The following is a 15,570-nucleotide window of genomic DNA, read 5'->3' on the forward strand; positions in this document are numbered from 1 at the left end:
GAAAAACCAGACCTACTATTAATGGAAAAAAAATAAATATCAGTACAGAAACAAAATTGAGACAAAAAAATCAATGAAATAAAAAGCTGTGTTTTTCTGAAAAGATAAACAAAATTGGCAAACCATTAGCTAGGCTAACCAAGAAAAAAAAGATCCAAATAAATAAAATCAGAAATGAAAAGAAGAAATTTCTACAGATACCACAAAAATAGGAGGGATTATTAGGGAATATTACAAACAACTATACTACAACAAATTAGAAAGCCTAGTAGAAATGGATAACTTCCTGGACACATATAACCTACAATTATTAAATCGGGAAGAAATACAAAACCTGAACAGAAAATATTTACAAATTATTCATCCAACAAAGAATTAACATCAAGAATATACAAGAGACTGAAACAACTCAACGACAACAAAAAAAATCAAATAATCTAATTCCTAAAATGGGCAGATGAGCTAAATCGACATCTCTCAAAAGAAGACATACAAATGACAAACATGTATATGAAAAAATACTCAGTATCTGTCATCATAAGGAAAACGCAAATCAAAACTACAATGAGATATCATCTCATCCCAGTTTGAGTGGCTCTTATCAAAGAGACAAAAAATATCAAACACTGGCAAGAATACAGAGAAAGAAGAACTCATACACTGTCAGTGGGAATGTTAATTAGTATACCCATTATGCAAAACAATACGTAGGTTTCTCAAAAACTGAAAGTAGAACTACCATATGATCCAGCAATCCCACTACTGGGTATATATCCAAAGGAAAAGAAATCAGTATGTTAAAGAGATATCTGCACTCCCATGTTTATTGCAGCACTATTCACAGTAGCAAAGATACAGAATCAATCTAAGTGACTGACAAACAGATGAATGTATGAAGAATATACCACATGCACATACACATACACACATACACACACACACACAGAAATATTAGTCATAAAAAAATGAAATTCTGACATTTGCAATACCATGGATGAGCATGAAGGATATTATGTTAAGTGAAATACACCAGGCACAGAAAAATAAATACCTCATTCTCACTCACATGAGTAAGCTAAGAAAAGTTGATCTCACAGAATTAGAAAATGGAATAATGGCTACTAGAGGCAGGGAAGTATAGAGAGGAGGAGATAAATAGCCAAAGGTAGTCAATATATACAAAAGCACAGCTAGGTAAGAGGAATAAGTTCTAGCATTCTGTACCACTATAGAGTGACTAGAATTAAAAACAATTTACTGTATATTTTCAAATAACAAGAAGAGTAGATTTTGAATGTTACCAACATGAAGAAATGATAAATGCTTGAGGTGATGGATATGCTATTTGCCCTGATTTGATTATTACATATATATATGTATCAAACTATCACACTGTACCCTATAAGTATGTCCAATTATTGTGTTCATTAAAAACAATAAAAGCAAAAAAAGGAGAAAATTTGTACTGCCATGAAAAAATACTTATTATGTAATACTAACTGGAAAAACCAGGATGCAAAATTAGTATATACAGTATAGCTCTGCTTAAAAATGACATGCACAGGGCAGATAAACAGGTGGAGCACCGGGAATTTTTAGGAAGATATAACTGTTCTGTATGATACTCTAATGATGGATATACATCATTATACATTCGTTCAAAACCCATAGAATGTGCAACACAAAGAGTGAAACTTAATGTAAGCTTGGACTTACTAATGTGTCAATATCAGCTCATTGGTCATAACAAATGTCATACTAATGTGTGATGTTATAATAGGGAAAACTATAGGTAAAAGGGATGGAAAGACAGGGTACATGGGAATTCTTTGCACTTTCTGCTTGATTTTTCTGTAAATCTAAAAGTACTCAAGAAAATAAAGTTTTTTGGTTTTTTTGTTTTTTTGAGACATGGTCTCACTCTGTTGCCCAGGCTAAAGTGCAGTGGCACAATCTCAGCTAACTGCATCCTCAACCTCCTGGGCCCAAGTGATCCTCTCACCTCAGCCTCCCAAGTAGCTGGGACTACAGGAGCATTCCACCACAGCAAGCTAACTATTTGAGGGTGTTTGGTTTGGTTTGGTTGCAGAGACAGGGTTTTTGCCATGTTGCCCAGGCTAGTCTCGAACTCCTGGGCTCAAGCAATCTGCCTGCCTTGGCCTCCCAAAGTGCTGGGATTATAAGCATGAGCCACCATGCCAGGACCAGAAAATAAAGTCTATTAATTAAAAAATCAAAATCCAATGACTATCACCAAACCACTGCTCTATGTGTTAAGAAGACAGTAAGAGATAGTTCATAAATGGCTTCCCTCAAAAGAACTTTCAATTATCTGATTTACAGAATTTTATAAACATAGATCCTTATGAAATGAGAAGAATGTACTTACCCTATATTAAGTGTTATAGTGGAAACAAAAATTTATGAGATACATTGCCAGATGGTGAGGAGCATGAAATATTATTACAGAGTTAATATAGATACATAAGAACCAGATGGTGTACTAGTTAGGAAAATATTAGCAGCTGTAACAAATATACCCCAAAATTTCTGTGACCTAACACAATAAAAGTCTGTTTCAGGAAGATAGCTCTACTACCGCATTCACTGCAACATTACAATAACCAAGATATGGAAATAACCTATGTGTCTATAGACAGATGAACGGATATAGAAACTATGATGTGTGTGTGTGTGTGTGTTATTAAATATTATTCAGCCTTTACAAAAGGGGAGAGCCTGCCATTTGCCAGAGAATGAATGAACCTAGAAGACATTATGCTAAGTAAAATAAGGTAGACACAGAAGGAAAAAATATTGCATGATCTCATTAATATGTGGAATATAAGGGAAAAAAACAAATATACAGAAATAGAGAATAAAACCATGTTTACCAGAATCTGTACAGGGAGAGAAAATAGGGAGATGTAGGTCAAAGAATACAAAGTAGCAGATATGTAGGATGAACAAGTCTAAAAATCTAGTGTATAACATGTGGACCATAGTTAATAATAGTATATTATATTTAGGATTTGTGCTAAATGAGTAGATTATAGCTGCTCTTGCCACAGGAGGGAAAAATGGATAACTATGTGAGATTATGAATATGTTACTTTGTTTCACTATAGTAATCATTGTACTATATATATGTATCTCATAACATCATGTTGTATACCTTAAATACAAACAATAAATTTTTTAAGTCTATTTCATGTTCACATAATAATTCAGTGTGCGTGTTCCTGGTTGGAAAATGACTTTTCTCTGTATGTTGATGCAGGGATACAGGCTCTTTCCAGCTTGTTTGCAACTTATTGGTAGCCTCACAGTCCCCTCATGTCAACTGGCGGATGAGCAAAGATAGAGTTGAAGAGGCATGCCACTCCTTATCCTCCTTAAACATAAAGTAGCTCTTTCTCCTTTACCCACTGGTGATAACTAATGACACAGTCACACCTACAACTGGGAGGACTAGCTGGACAACTGCTTCCTAGCAACAACTCCACACTGTGGAGGGTAGAACACAAATCTCTGGAAGACATCTACTTGATCATTCTTGGCATAGATTTTTTTTTAAAGGGGTGGAGGAATTGATGGGGGTTTTTTTTCTACCATATCAAAAAATAACCTGATTGCAGATCTAATTGGTGACTCTGATTGTTAGAAAAACTTGGTCTACACTAATATTTCTCAAACCTTAGACTTCCTACAAAGATACATGTTTGTGAAGCTAGAATCTCTCATAGTCATTAATTTAAACAACTTATTCTTACATTGTGTTTTTTGGAGCTACTTTATAGTTGAAACCACCTTGTGTGAAGCCATTTTGGCACATGAGTAAGTCCACACACTTGGCGGCTTATTTAGTGCTTCAACAAACATCCATGAAGCATCAACCCCATTCCAGGGCATATATTGCTCTTCAAGAAACAAAGACAACAGAAGATTTCCGAGGTGGGCGGAGGGAGAAGCTGATTTTTTTTTTAATTAATATAAACCGAGATTCTAGGGAATAATTAAAAGAAGATACTTTAAACATCTGTTGCAGAATTTTTTATTTGAGACCCCCAAACCATAAAAGTGCCTGGACTATCCATAGTCAAGCATAAACTGTCAGGGCAAGGGTGGCAGAGGGTGAGGCTGGTACTGGGAATGAAAGAGATTATTCCACATGACACTAGATCTACATGTGGAATAATTATGAAGTAGATCTATGATAAAAACTGTGCTTCAAAGGTATCCAAGAAGGGGAGCAGAGTGAGTGATGATACTTTTAATGGAACTAGAGGTGACCAGCAAATGATAAAGATTTGAGAGAGAACATAAATTTTATTAGAGGGTGTGAGTTTGAGATAACTCTAGATTACATAAAAATTCATCTAGATGTAAGAGAAGTTATTTACTCCCAAGAACTTAAATGCAGTTTATATTCAGATCTTACTCTGTTTTTCAAGCTTGTTTTTATAAATTAGCATACAGGGAAAAAAAGAAAGAAAGAAAGGAAAAAAGAAAAGGCAAACAAAGGTAGACAGATAGATAATATCACTGGGTTTTTAGGATATTAGACTTGGCAAGATTTAGTCCTCCGTTTTAGAGGCTTTAACTGTATTTTGCAAATCAGGGCAACTTTTCATTAAAAAATCAAAATCACCTGGCAGGAACATGCACGTTGAACTCTTATGTGAACATGAAATAGACTTAAAGAAATGTATTGTTTGTATTTAAGGTATACAACATGGTGTTATGAGATACCTATTCAAATATTGAGGCTGCATCAAACATTTTGAAACAATTATCAAAGGCATACTGTCTTTTAGGGACCACCTACTCTTTAAAACCAAACCAAACAAAACAAAGGTGCTGGTTTCAAAGCAAACCTAGCTTTATTGTGGGTCTGGTATAAAATCATCGATATGGTGGTGCTATTCATCTTTTCTATTTCATCTCTTGGTATTCACACTCTCATTTTAACTGTACGTTGTCAGTTATTCAAACTCAGTTTCCAGAACCAAAATTCAGGTCAGTACCCCTGACAATATTTGTACATCTCATTGAATCTTAACTTTCGTTCATTCTATAAAAATGACACCATGAGTAATTGTTTCCCAGTTGGCAATATATTATGAAGTGTATGAAGTAATCTCTAGGCAAGACAAATTCAGCAAAATATAGGATAAGGATATAAGCAGCAGTAGCTATACATTTTATTAACCACCTGTGTTGACCTGGAATTTTTTTTTTTTTATATATATACTTTAAGTTTTGGCATACGTGTGCGAAACATGCAGGTTCATTACACAGGTATACGTGTGCCATGGTGGTTTGCTGCACTCATCAACCCATCATCTACATTAGTTATTTCTCCTAATGTTATCCCTCCCCTAGCCCCCCCCTCCCCAACAGGCCTCAGTGTGTGATGTTCCCCTCCCTGTGCCCATAAGTGGGGGATGTTCAACCCCCACTTGTGAGTGAGACAATGTGGTCTTTGGTTTTCTGTTCCTGTGTTAGTTTGCTGAGAATGATGGTTTCCAGTTTCATCCACGTCCTTGCAAAGGACATGAACTCATTCTTTTTTATGGCTACATAGTATCCCATGGTGTATATGTGCCACATTTTCTTTATCCAGTCTATCGTTGATGGGCATTTGGGTTGGTTCCAAGTCTTTGCTATTGTGAATAGTGCCACAATAAACATGTGTGCATGCGTCTTTACAGTAGAATGATTTATAATCCTTTGGGTATATACCCAGTAATGGGATGGCTGGGTCAAATGGTATTTCTAGTTCTAGATCTTTGAGGAATTGCCACACTGTCTTCAAAATGGTTGAACTAATTTACACTTCCACCAACAGTGTAAAAGCGTTCCTATTTCTCCACATCCTCTCCAGCATCTGTTGTTTCCTGACTTTTTAATGATCGCCATTCTAACTGGCGTGAGATGGTATCTCATTGTGTTTGATAAAGACTTAAACGTAAGACCTAAAACCATAAAAACCCTAGAAGAAAACCTAGGCAATACCATTCAGGACATAGGCATGGGCAAAGACTTCGTGACTAAAACATCGAAAGCAATTGCAACAAAAGCCAAAATTGACAAATGGGATCTAATTAAACTAAAGAGCTTCAGCACAGCAGAAGAAACTATCATCAGAGTGAACAGGCAACCCACAGAATGGGAGAAAGTTTTTGCAATCTATCCACCTGACAAAGAGCTAATATCCAGAATCTACAAGGAACTTAAACAAATGTGCAAGAAAAAAAAACAAACAACCCCATCCAAAAGTGGATGAAAGATATGAATAGACACTTTTCAAAAGAAGACGTTTATGCGGCCAACAAATGTAACAGAAGAAAGACGTGAAAATCTTTTAAGTGTTTATCACTGTGAACATGATTGTGAACATATTTGATTGACATATATTTTCATTTTAAATACAGTCATGGACAGCATAATGACATTTAAGTCAACGACAGGCTGCATATATGGTGATGGTCCCATAAGATTACCATAAGATTAAAATAGAGCTGAAACATTCCAATTGCCTGGTGACATCAAAGTTGTTATAATGTTGTAGCACAATGCATTACTCATGTATTTGTGGTGATACTGTTGTAAACAAATCTACTTGTCTGCCAGTTGTATAAAAGTATGACACTTACAAGTATGTACTGTACATAATATTTAATAATGATAATAAATAATTATGCTACTGGTTTATGTATTTAATACATTATACTTATTAGAGAGTACTCCTTCTACATATATATATGTGTATGTGTGTGTGTATATGTGTGTGTGTGTGTGTGTGTGTATATATATATATATATTTTTTTTTTAAGATGGAGTCTCACTCTGTTGCCCAGGCTGGAGTGCAGTGACATGATCTCAACTCACTGCAACTTCTGCCTCCCAGGTTCAAGCGATTCTCCTGCCTCAGCCTCCTGGGTAGCTGGGACTATAGGCTCGCGTCACCACATGCAGCTAATTTTTTTGTGTTTTTAGCAGAGATGGGGTTTCACCATATTGTCCAGGCTGGTCTCGATCTCCTGACCTCATGATCCACCCACCTCCGCCTCCCAAAGTGCTGGGATTACAGGTGTGAGCCACCGTGCCTGGCCATATGTATTTTTTAAAGTTACCTGTAAAACAGCCTCAGGCGGGTCCTTCAGGAGGCATTCCAGGAGAAAGCATATGTTTTCCTAGGGGATGACAGCCCCATGCCTGTTACTGTCTCTGAAGATCTTCCAGTGGGACAAGATGTGGAGGTGGAAGATAGCGATATTGATTATCCAGACCCTGTATAGGCCCTAGGTAATGTGTGTGTTTGTGTCTTCATTTTTAACACAAGAAAGTTTTAAAAGTAGAAAAATTTTTTTAAAAATTAATAGGAAAATACTTATGGAATAAGTATGTGAAAGAAAGTATTTCTGTTCAGCTGTCCAATATGTTTGTCTTTTAAGCTGTTTTATTACGAAATAGTTAAAAAGTTTTTTAAAATTAAGAAGTTTATAAAGTAGAAAAGTTATTATAAGCTAAGATTAATTTATTACTGAAGAAAAAATATTTATAAATTTAGTGTAGTCTAAATGCACAGTGTTTATGAAGTCTACAGTAGTGTACAGTAAGGTCCTAGGCCCTCACATTCACTCACCACTCACTCATGGACTCACCCAGAGCAACTTCCAGTCCTACAAGCTCCATTCATGGTAAGTGCCCTATACAGATGTACCATTTTTTACCTTTTATAACTTGTTTTTACTGTATCATTTCTATGTTTAGATATGTGTAGCTCATGAATAACTACTGCTGTGTTACAATTGCCTATGGTATTTAGTACATAACATGCTGTATTGCTGTGTAGACTAGGAGCAATAGGTTCTACCATATAGCCTAGGTGTGTAGTAGGCTGTGCCATCTAGGATTGAGTCTAGATGTTTGCACAATGACAAAATCACCTAATAACACATTTTTCAGAACATATCTCTATAGTTAAGCAACATATGACTGTATTTTCATTTAAAGTAGTCACTCAAATTTGAAATGGCTGTGCTTATTGTCTCCAGATCTCTCTCTCTCTCTCTCTCTCTCTCTCTCTATATATATATATATATATATGTGTGTGTACCTATATATGTGTGTGTGTGTGTGTGTGTGTATCACAGAGTTGGAAACACTACTAAGAAAAAATAAATAAAAAGCACAAACTTTTAAAAGTCTGCATACAGTTGTTGTGAAAATAAATGGGATAATATGTTTAGAGAGTGCTTAGTATGATGCCTGGTGGGTTATAAATGACCAGTAAGTGGTAGGGATTTTTATTAGGAAAATGCCACAGCTCTAAATATTTTTTAAAAATCAAAGTACTTCTAACCACAAACTTACTACTTCTTAGAAAATATTTAACCAATGTGAATTAACTATTTCACATAGATAGCAAAGTAACAATACTTTTCCCTCTTATTTTTATTCACAAAAACATAACAAAGTGTTTGTTAAAGATTTGTTATTGCTTACACTTATAAAGTAGGTATTTTTAAGTTTATTATTGGTACACTGATTAACCAGCTTTGAAATGCAACAGCAAATAATCCTAACTTGGCTTCTCAGAATAATATGGCATCACTTTCTACATTCTTAAAGAACAGTTTCCAGAGATTACAAAAACATCTTTATACTGCCTTTTCCTGTTATCCAAGGCTATGGATACTCTGAACATTCTGGTTAAGAAAGTAATGTTCTGGACATATTCATAAGCAACCTTATTTTTATAATGTAATCATTAGAATCATAAGAATTATGGTGACCACACACATCCATCAAAACCATAGTAGTTTGTGGTCTATCTAAAATACGCTTGAAGAGAAGAGAGCAAGATTCTGTTGCATTTGTGACCTCTAGAGGCCAACAGGAACGTGATATATTTTATTCATTCAACAGTGCCTCCAAAGACAATCTTCAAGAGTTTAAGATTTATAGGCATTAAAAAATGGAGCCAATGCAAGAGAAGAGAAGTTCCATTTTAGGTGGATATGTTGCCTTGAACTAACAACCACAAACCACAAATTGAAGTTTTAAATAATAATTTGAAAAAGTCTCAGACACTTGGAGAACTTTCATGGAAAATGAAAACCTTGCCTACTTCACAGTGGAGCTGTCCAGATAACTTACTTATTGTAAGTAATCATCATATTGAAGATGAACACAGCATAATGCACTCACTGGACCCTGGAGTCAAAATTAAATTCCAATGTTTGCTTGTTTTGTATTCTGCAAAAATCATTAACCTCTCTGAGCCTCAATGCTCTCATCTGGAAATAAGGTAGGTATAGTTAACTTACCTTACAGGGTTGTTTGTAGATTAAATTAGATAACATATATTCTGAATGTATCTTCAAAACTGCTAAGTATTAAACCAGTAACACAAATTTCATTATGATACTATGTGTTCATATGTTTCATTTTATCTCTAAATGATATGATTTTTTTACCAGAGTAATAAACTCAAAACAAAATATTAGTCTAATAAAGGCTTATTTAAGTTTTAAAGAAACAAGTCTGAAGTAGAGGTTGTTGCACTCTCTTTCTGTGTGCTATTGTATAACAGCCCTAATAACACTAGGCAAAATCAAACATCAACAGTGAAGAGTTAGCTGCCCAATTAAAATTGTTGCCTTTTGTCTTAAAGATGCCAATTATGGTGTAACCTCTGAAATGTTAGGGAATTTTTTGACTTCTCAACATGTTCAGAAGTGGTACCCACCAACCTTTCCATACATGGCCATTGTGTTTAAGAGCTGTCTTCAAGGATCAAACTTTCCAAACTAGCTTCTTTTACAGTGGGAGTGAAGTCTGTGTTACTGCATGTTGGCACATTCACATAGCCCATTTATCACATAGGAAAGGTCTAATAAAATATGGCTAAAGTATTGCTGCAAAACTCCCTTTTCCCTTCTTTATTCCAATAATGCAGAAGTCTAATAATTGATTAATGGATACCTCTAAGAACTGAGAATGTTATTCCATTCCATAGAGCACCATAGGATGTATTTACTTGACCAATATAATTGTGTTGTTTCTAACCAAAACGCCAATCCCAAGCCCTTTGTTTTCAGCTCGCTCTCTCTCATGCCCCACAATAATTTTTTGTTAAATCTTCACGACTCACCTCAGACATGCTCCACTAAAACCTCTTCTGTTATTCTCAATAACTAACTCTACTTTTAAAAATCAGTGCCTTAAAACAACTCTCTAAACTTCTCACTGACTACTTATCAGTACATCTGTAGCTGCAACCATAACTTCATTCTTCCCTCCTGCCTCACTAAATTAGGTTATCTTCCACCTAAATTGAACCTTCCACACCATGTCCTGTGTCCTGACATCCACCTATGTTTCGGTCATAATCATGTTAAACTGCAAGTGAAAGAAAACACAAAATGGTAGTGGCTTAAACAGGATAAAAATTTGTTTCTTTTTTGCAAAAATTAGGATCCTATATAATTAAATTAGGGCTAACATGATAACTCCACAATGATAAGAGGTATGACTTCTTCTGACTTGGGTCTCCACTAATCAGAACATATGGTTTCTACCCCATGGTTTAAGATTACTACTGAAGTTACAGCCAACATGTGTGCAATCCAGTCCACACACAATGCATCTACATTCCTCCCATTGACTAGAATCCAATCCCAAGGACTAGCTAGCTGCAGGGGGACAAAATAATGCATTCTCTATTATAGAAAATGATAAGCCCAGCTAAATATTAAGAGAAGTGGTGAGTGGAAGAATGAACATTAGTGAACAAGTAACAGTCTCTACCACAGTCCTCTCCTGCCTTCTCATGCCCTTTCTGTTCACATTTCCTCTTCCCTCTATCTTCTACTTCCACCTCCCTATTGGGTCTTTCTTTAATCTGTTCAAACATCTTTCTAAATCCTGTGTAGTAGCTACTGCTCTGCTTCTTTCCCCTTTTCCACCAGGTTTTATGAAGACTTTGTTCTCACTGTCTTCACCTTCTTGCTGCATTTGCTCCTAAGCCTATTGAAATCTGACATATGCCCCTGCTGTGGGTTGAACTGTGTCCCCCCAAAAAAGATATGTTGAAGTCCTAACCCTTCATACCTGTAAATGTGACCTTATTTGGAAATAGTGTCTTTGCCAATGTAATCATGTTAAGATGAGGCTATACTAGATAAGAATGGGCCCTACATCAAATAACCTTTGTCCTTAAAAGAAGGCCATGTGACACAGAAAAGGGACACAGAGACACACACACACACACAGAGAATGCTATGCGGCAATGGAGGCAGAGACTGCAGTGATGCATTTGTAAGACAAGAAAGATCACAGATTGCAAGCAGATACCAGAAACCAGGAGAGAGGCAAGGGGGACACCTACCTGAAAGCAGAGAGCATGGTCCTGCTGACACCTCGATTCTGGACCTCTGGCCTCCAGAACTGTGAGAGAATAACTTTCTGTTGTTTTAAGCCACCATGTATGTAGTACTTTGTTATGTCTTCTCTAGGAAACTAACACAGCCCCATCCACCCCACTGAAAGAGCCCTTACTAATGTCACAATAGTCCCTTCATGGCTAAATCCAGGGGACACTTTTCAGAACTTTCAAAATTTGTTATCTCTCTACAACATCTGACAAAATTCCTCACACCCTGCCCTTGAAATCCTTCTGCCCTTGATTTTAAGACACCACTCTACTGGTTTCCTCACATCCCTTAGGCAATTTCACCTCACCTTTCCTTTCTAACTCTTCTGTTTTGACTCATATCCTAAATATTCTTGTTACCTTCTTCCAATGTAAAATATTAACTGAAGTGAAATAAGCCAGTCGCATAAGAAAAAGTACTGCATGATTTCACGTATATGAGGAATCTAAATAGTCAAACTCATAGAAATAGAGAGTGGAACTGTGGGTGCCTGGGACTAGGAGGAGGGGGAAACAGGGAGCTGCTGTTTAACGGGAATGAAGTTTTAGTAATGAGAGATGAATAAGTTCTAGCGATCTGCTGTATAGCATTACACCTATGGTTAACACTGCATTATGCACTTAAAAATTTTTTAAGAGAGTAGATGTCATGCTAAATGTTCTTACCACAATTAACTAATTCATTAAAATGTTAACTGAACCGAAATACATTTAATTCACCCCATCCTGCTCCCAGATTCCCAGTGAAATGAATAGAATAATATAACATTTTAACATTTATTTAATTCATTTATTTATTCAGCAAACATTTATTAAGTGTCTACTATATTCCAGATACTGTGCTGGCTATTTGGGACACAGTAGTGAGCCAGATAGACTAAGTACCAGACCTCATGAAGCTTCCATCTATGTGAGGTTTTAATAAGAAATAACCAAAAAAATGTAGTAGATAATTACAATGTGTGATATGTGGCATTAAGGGAACAAATGGGATGACGAGATAGAACAGAGGTCATCAAATTTTTTCCTGCAAAGAGGTATACAGAAAATAGTTCGGGTTTTTTGGGCCATATGGACTCTGTTGCAAACTACTCAACTCTGCTGTTATAACACAAAAAAAGCAACTAGAGGCAACACATAAATGAATGGGTGTGGCTGTGATTCAATAACACTTTAAAAAAAAAAAAAAAAAAAAAAGGACAATGGACCAGATTTAGGCCTGTGGGCCATAGTTTGCTAACCCTTAAAATAGAGAAAAGTTGGGGTAGGTCAGTTTAGATACAAAGGTCAAAGAAAGCCTCTTGAAAAAATGGCACTTGAGCCAAGATCTGAAGGAAAGAAAGAGCCACACCTACTTCCTTCAGCCCACTAGCCTTTTAACTGGCAAAGATAACAAATGTTTTATTTTTCTGTTGTTTGGATCTGAAAGGCTTGAATGACAACCCACATAATTTGTAAAATTGATCATTCCAAATGCTAGATAGACATCAACCCCTGTATTCTCAGCGTGAAAATTCACAGCCAAAGTCATTGAATTTATGAAAAGACTTATGAAAAAAGATAAGGATCAATCTGAAGCACTAGATAAAAATTTCCCTTCAAACAGACTTACTGAAATAAATGGGAAGAGGGATTACAGAATCTTTTATCCTCATTCTTGGCAAGAATTGAAACTACAGTGAAACTATAAAAGAAGAAGAATCCAAAGTACCATAAATATTATTTTATATCAAAATCTTTATTACTATAGAGACACAAAATTTTATACTAGGTTATATAGAAAACGGAATCAGTGTACTTGTTGAAAAATGCAAAACAAAAAACAGGAGAAAAAACATTTGTTTCTTCTATGAAGAACAAATTTAAGAAATATAATTTACTTATGGTAGAAGCTCAATATAGAAATAGAGCATACAAAGATAAAGCAATAATCATTAGAAATTATAGAATAGATTTTCCTTTTCGCTGAGAAGTCTTATTTTTTCAGCCCACCTGAATCAGTACCAGGCCAAATACATGTAGAAGGAAAACCCAAACCTAGACATTTACTGCTGAAATTGTTGAATTTGAAGGAGTTGGGAAAAAGAAAACTACATATATCTAAAATAGAAGAGAAAATGGGGTGAGTATGATGGGAAGAGAGAATACAATATGCAAATAGAAAATGTTCAGAAACAGAGGTCTCCTCTACAACTCTAAATGGTTTTAGAAACAAAGATTGTAATCCAGGGATTCTGTATTCGTTCAAACGATCACTCACATCTAAGGGCAAAACAATCTGCTAAAGATTCAAGAAGTATGTTACTTCTGTAAAATAATTACTATAAGAAGGACTTCAATCAAACTTTTTATAGTTTTGGGTCTTATGTTTACATCTTTGATTGATCTAGAGTTAATTTTTGTATATGGTGAGAGATGGGGTCCAGTTTCATTCCTCTCCATATGACCTACTGGTTTTCCGAGCACCACTTATTGAACAGGGTGTCCTTTCCCTGTTGCGTACTTTTGTTGACTTTGCTGAAGGTCAGTTGGTTGTAAGTAGATGGCTTTATTTCTGGGTTCTCTATTCTGTTCTATTGATCTAGGTATCTATTTTTATACCAGTACCTTTCTGTTTTGGGTAGCATAGCCAACTGAGATTTGAACCAATAGATAGAAAAAGCATAACGACAACAACAACCAAATGAGTGAACAATTGTGACAGGTTGCCAAATGTAGCTGCAACATTACCTCCGTTCCCACAAGCTCTTCAGTCATGCGGCCTTGCTACTCCTCCATGAAAAGTCTATTTCATCCTCTTGAATCTGGGTTGAAGCTGTGACTGCTTTGGCCAATGCCACCCTGCAAACATAAAGCTCTGCTCAGACTAGGCATACCCCTTAATTGGCCAGGTAGTGTCTGTTTTGCTTCCGTTTGAGCTGTGGGGTGTGTTTAAGAAGGGCAAGTGGTTCTGCTGGAGGAAGAGGACACGTAGAGGAGCATGGAGCACCTCAGACATCTAGCCCAATGGAGCCTTCAATGACTCCAGCCTCAGCCTCTATCTGACTGTAAACACCTGAGATACTCCAAGTGAGAACTACCCAAATGAGTTCAGTATATTCAAAAAACTATGAAAGAGAATACAAATTGGTGTTTTTTAAAGATACTAGAAATAGATCCCAAAATGGCAATTAATGTAGTAAAACAATGTACTGCCTAATTGTAATTAATTTTACAATAAAACTGTTCAAATGTAAAAAATAGATCTTAAAATATAGGATTCTAACAAAATGTGTTAACAATATTTCAGAACTAAAACCCCAGATTCTTCTGGCAAAAACTCAAAAGTGAGAGAACAAAGAAGGAATTAAAAGTGGAATGCATTTCTCAACTTATATGGAATATGAAAGTAGTTACTATTTCATTCTCGACATTGATAAATTCATATTTATTTTCAAAAGGAAAATAGTTTCATTATGTTTCTGATTAAAAATTAGTAAATACGGCCAGCTGTGGTGGCTCATGCCTGTAATCCCAGCACTTTGGGAGGCCGAGGCAGATGGATCACCTGAGGTCAGGAGTTCGAGACCAGCCTGGCCAACATGGTAAAACCCTATCCCTATTAAAAAATAAAAATCAGCCGGGTGTGGTGGCACATACCTGTAAGTCTCAGCTACTCAGGACGCTGAGGCAGGAGAATTGCTTAAAACCAGGAGGCGGAGGTTGCAGTGAGCTGAGATCGCACCACTGCACTGCAGCCTACGTGACAGAGTGAAACTCTGCCTAAAAAAAAAAATTAGTAAATACTAGTTTTTAAGCAATTACATGATACAGAAAAGTGTAAAGAAAAAATAAGTATCATAGGCAATTTCATTTCCAGAAATACTACTAATATGTAATTGGTGCATCATCTTTTTTTTTTTAATACAAGATCTCACCATATTGCCCAGGCTGGTCTCAAACTCCTGGCCTTAAGTGATCCTGTTACCTCAGCCTCCCAAGTAGCTGGAACTACAGGCATGTACCACCATGCCTGGCCATAATCTTGATTTGTAGAGGTATATTAACTAAGATCCTGCATAACACAATGTTAAATGACGTATACAAAAATGGTTTCACAAACACTCCATTTCTATTTTTTCAAG

Source organism: Theropithecus gelada, chromosome 11, assembly GCF_003255815.1.
Source record: "Theropithecus gelada isolate Dixy chromosome 11, Tgel_1.0, whole genome shotgun sequence".
Lineage (NCBI taxonomy): Eukaryota > Metazoa > Chordata > Mammalia > Primates > Cercopithecidae > Theropithecus > Theropithecus gelada.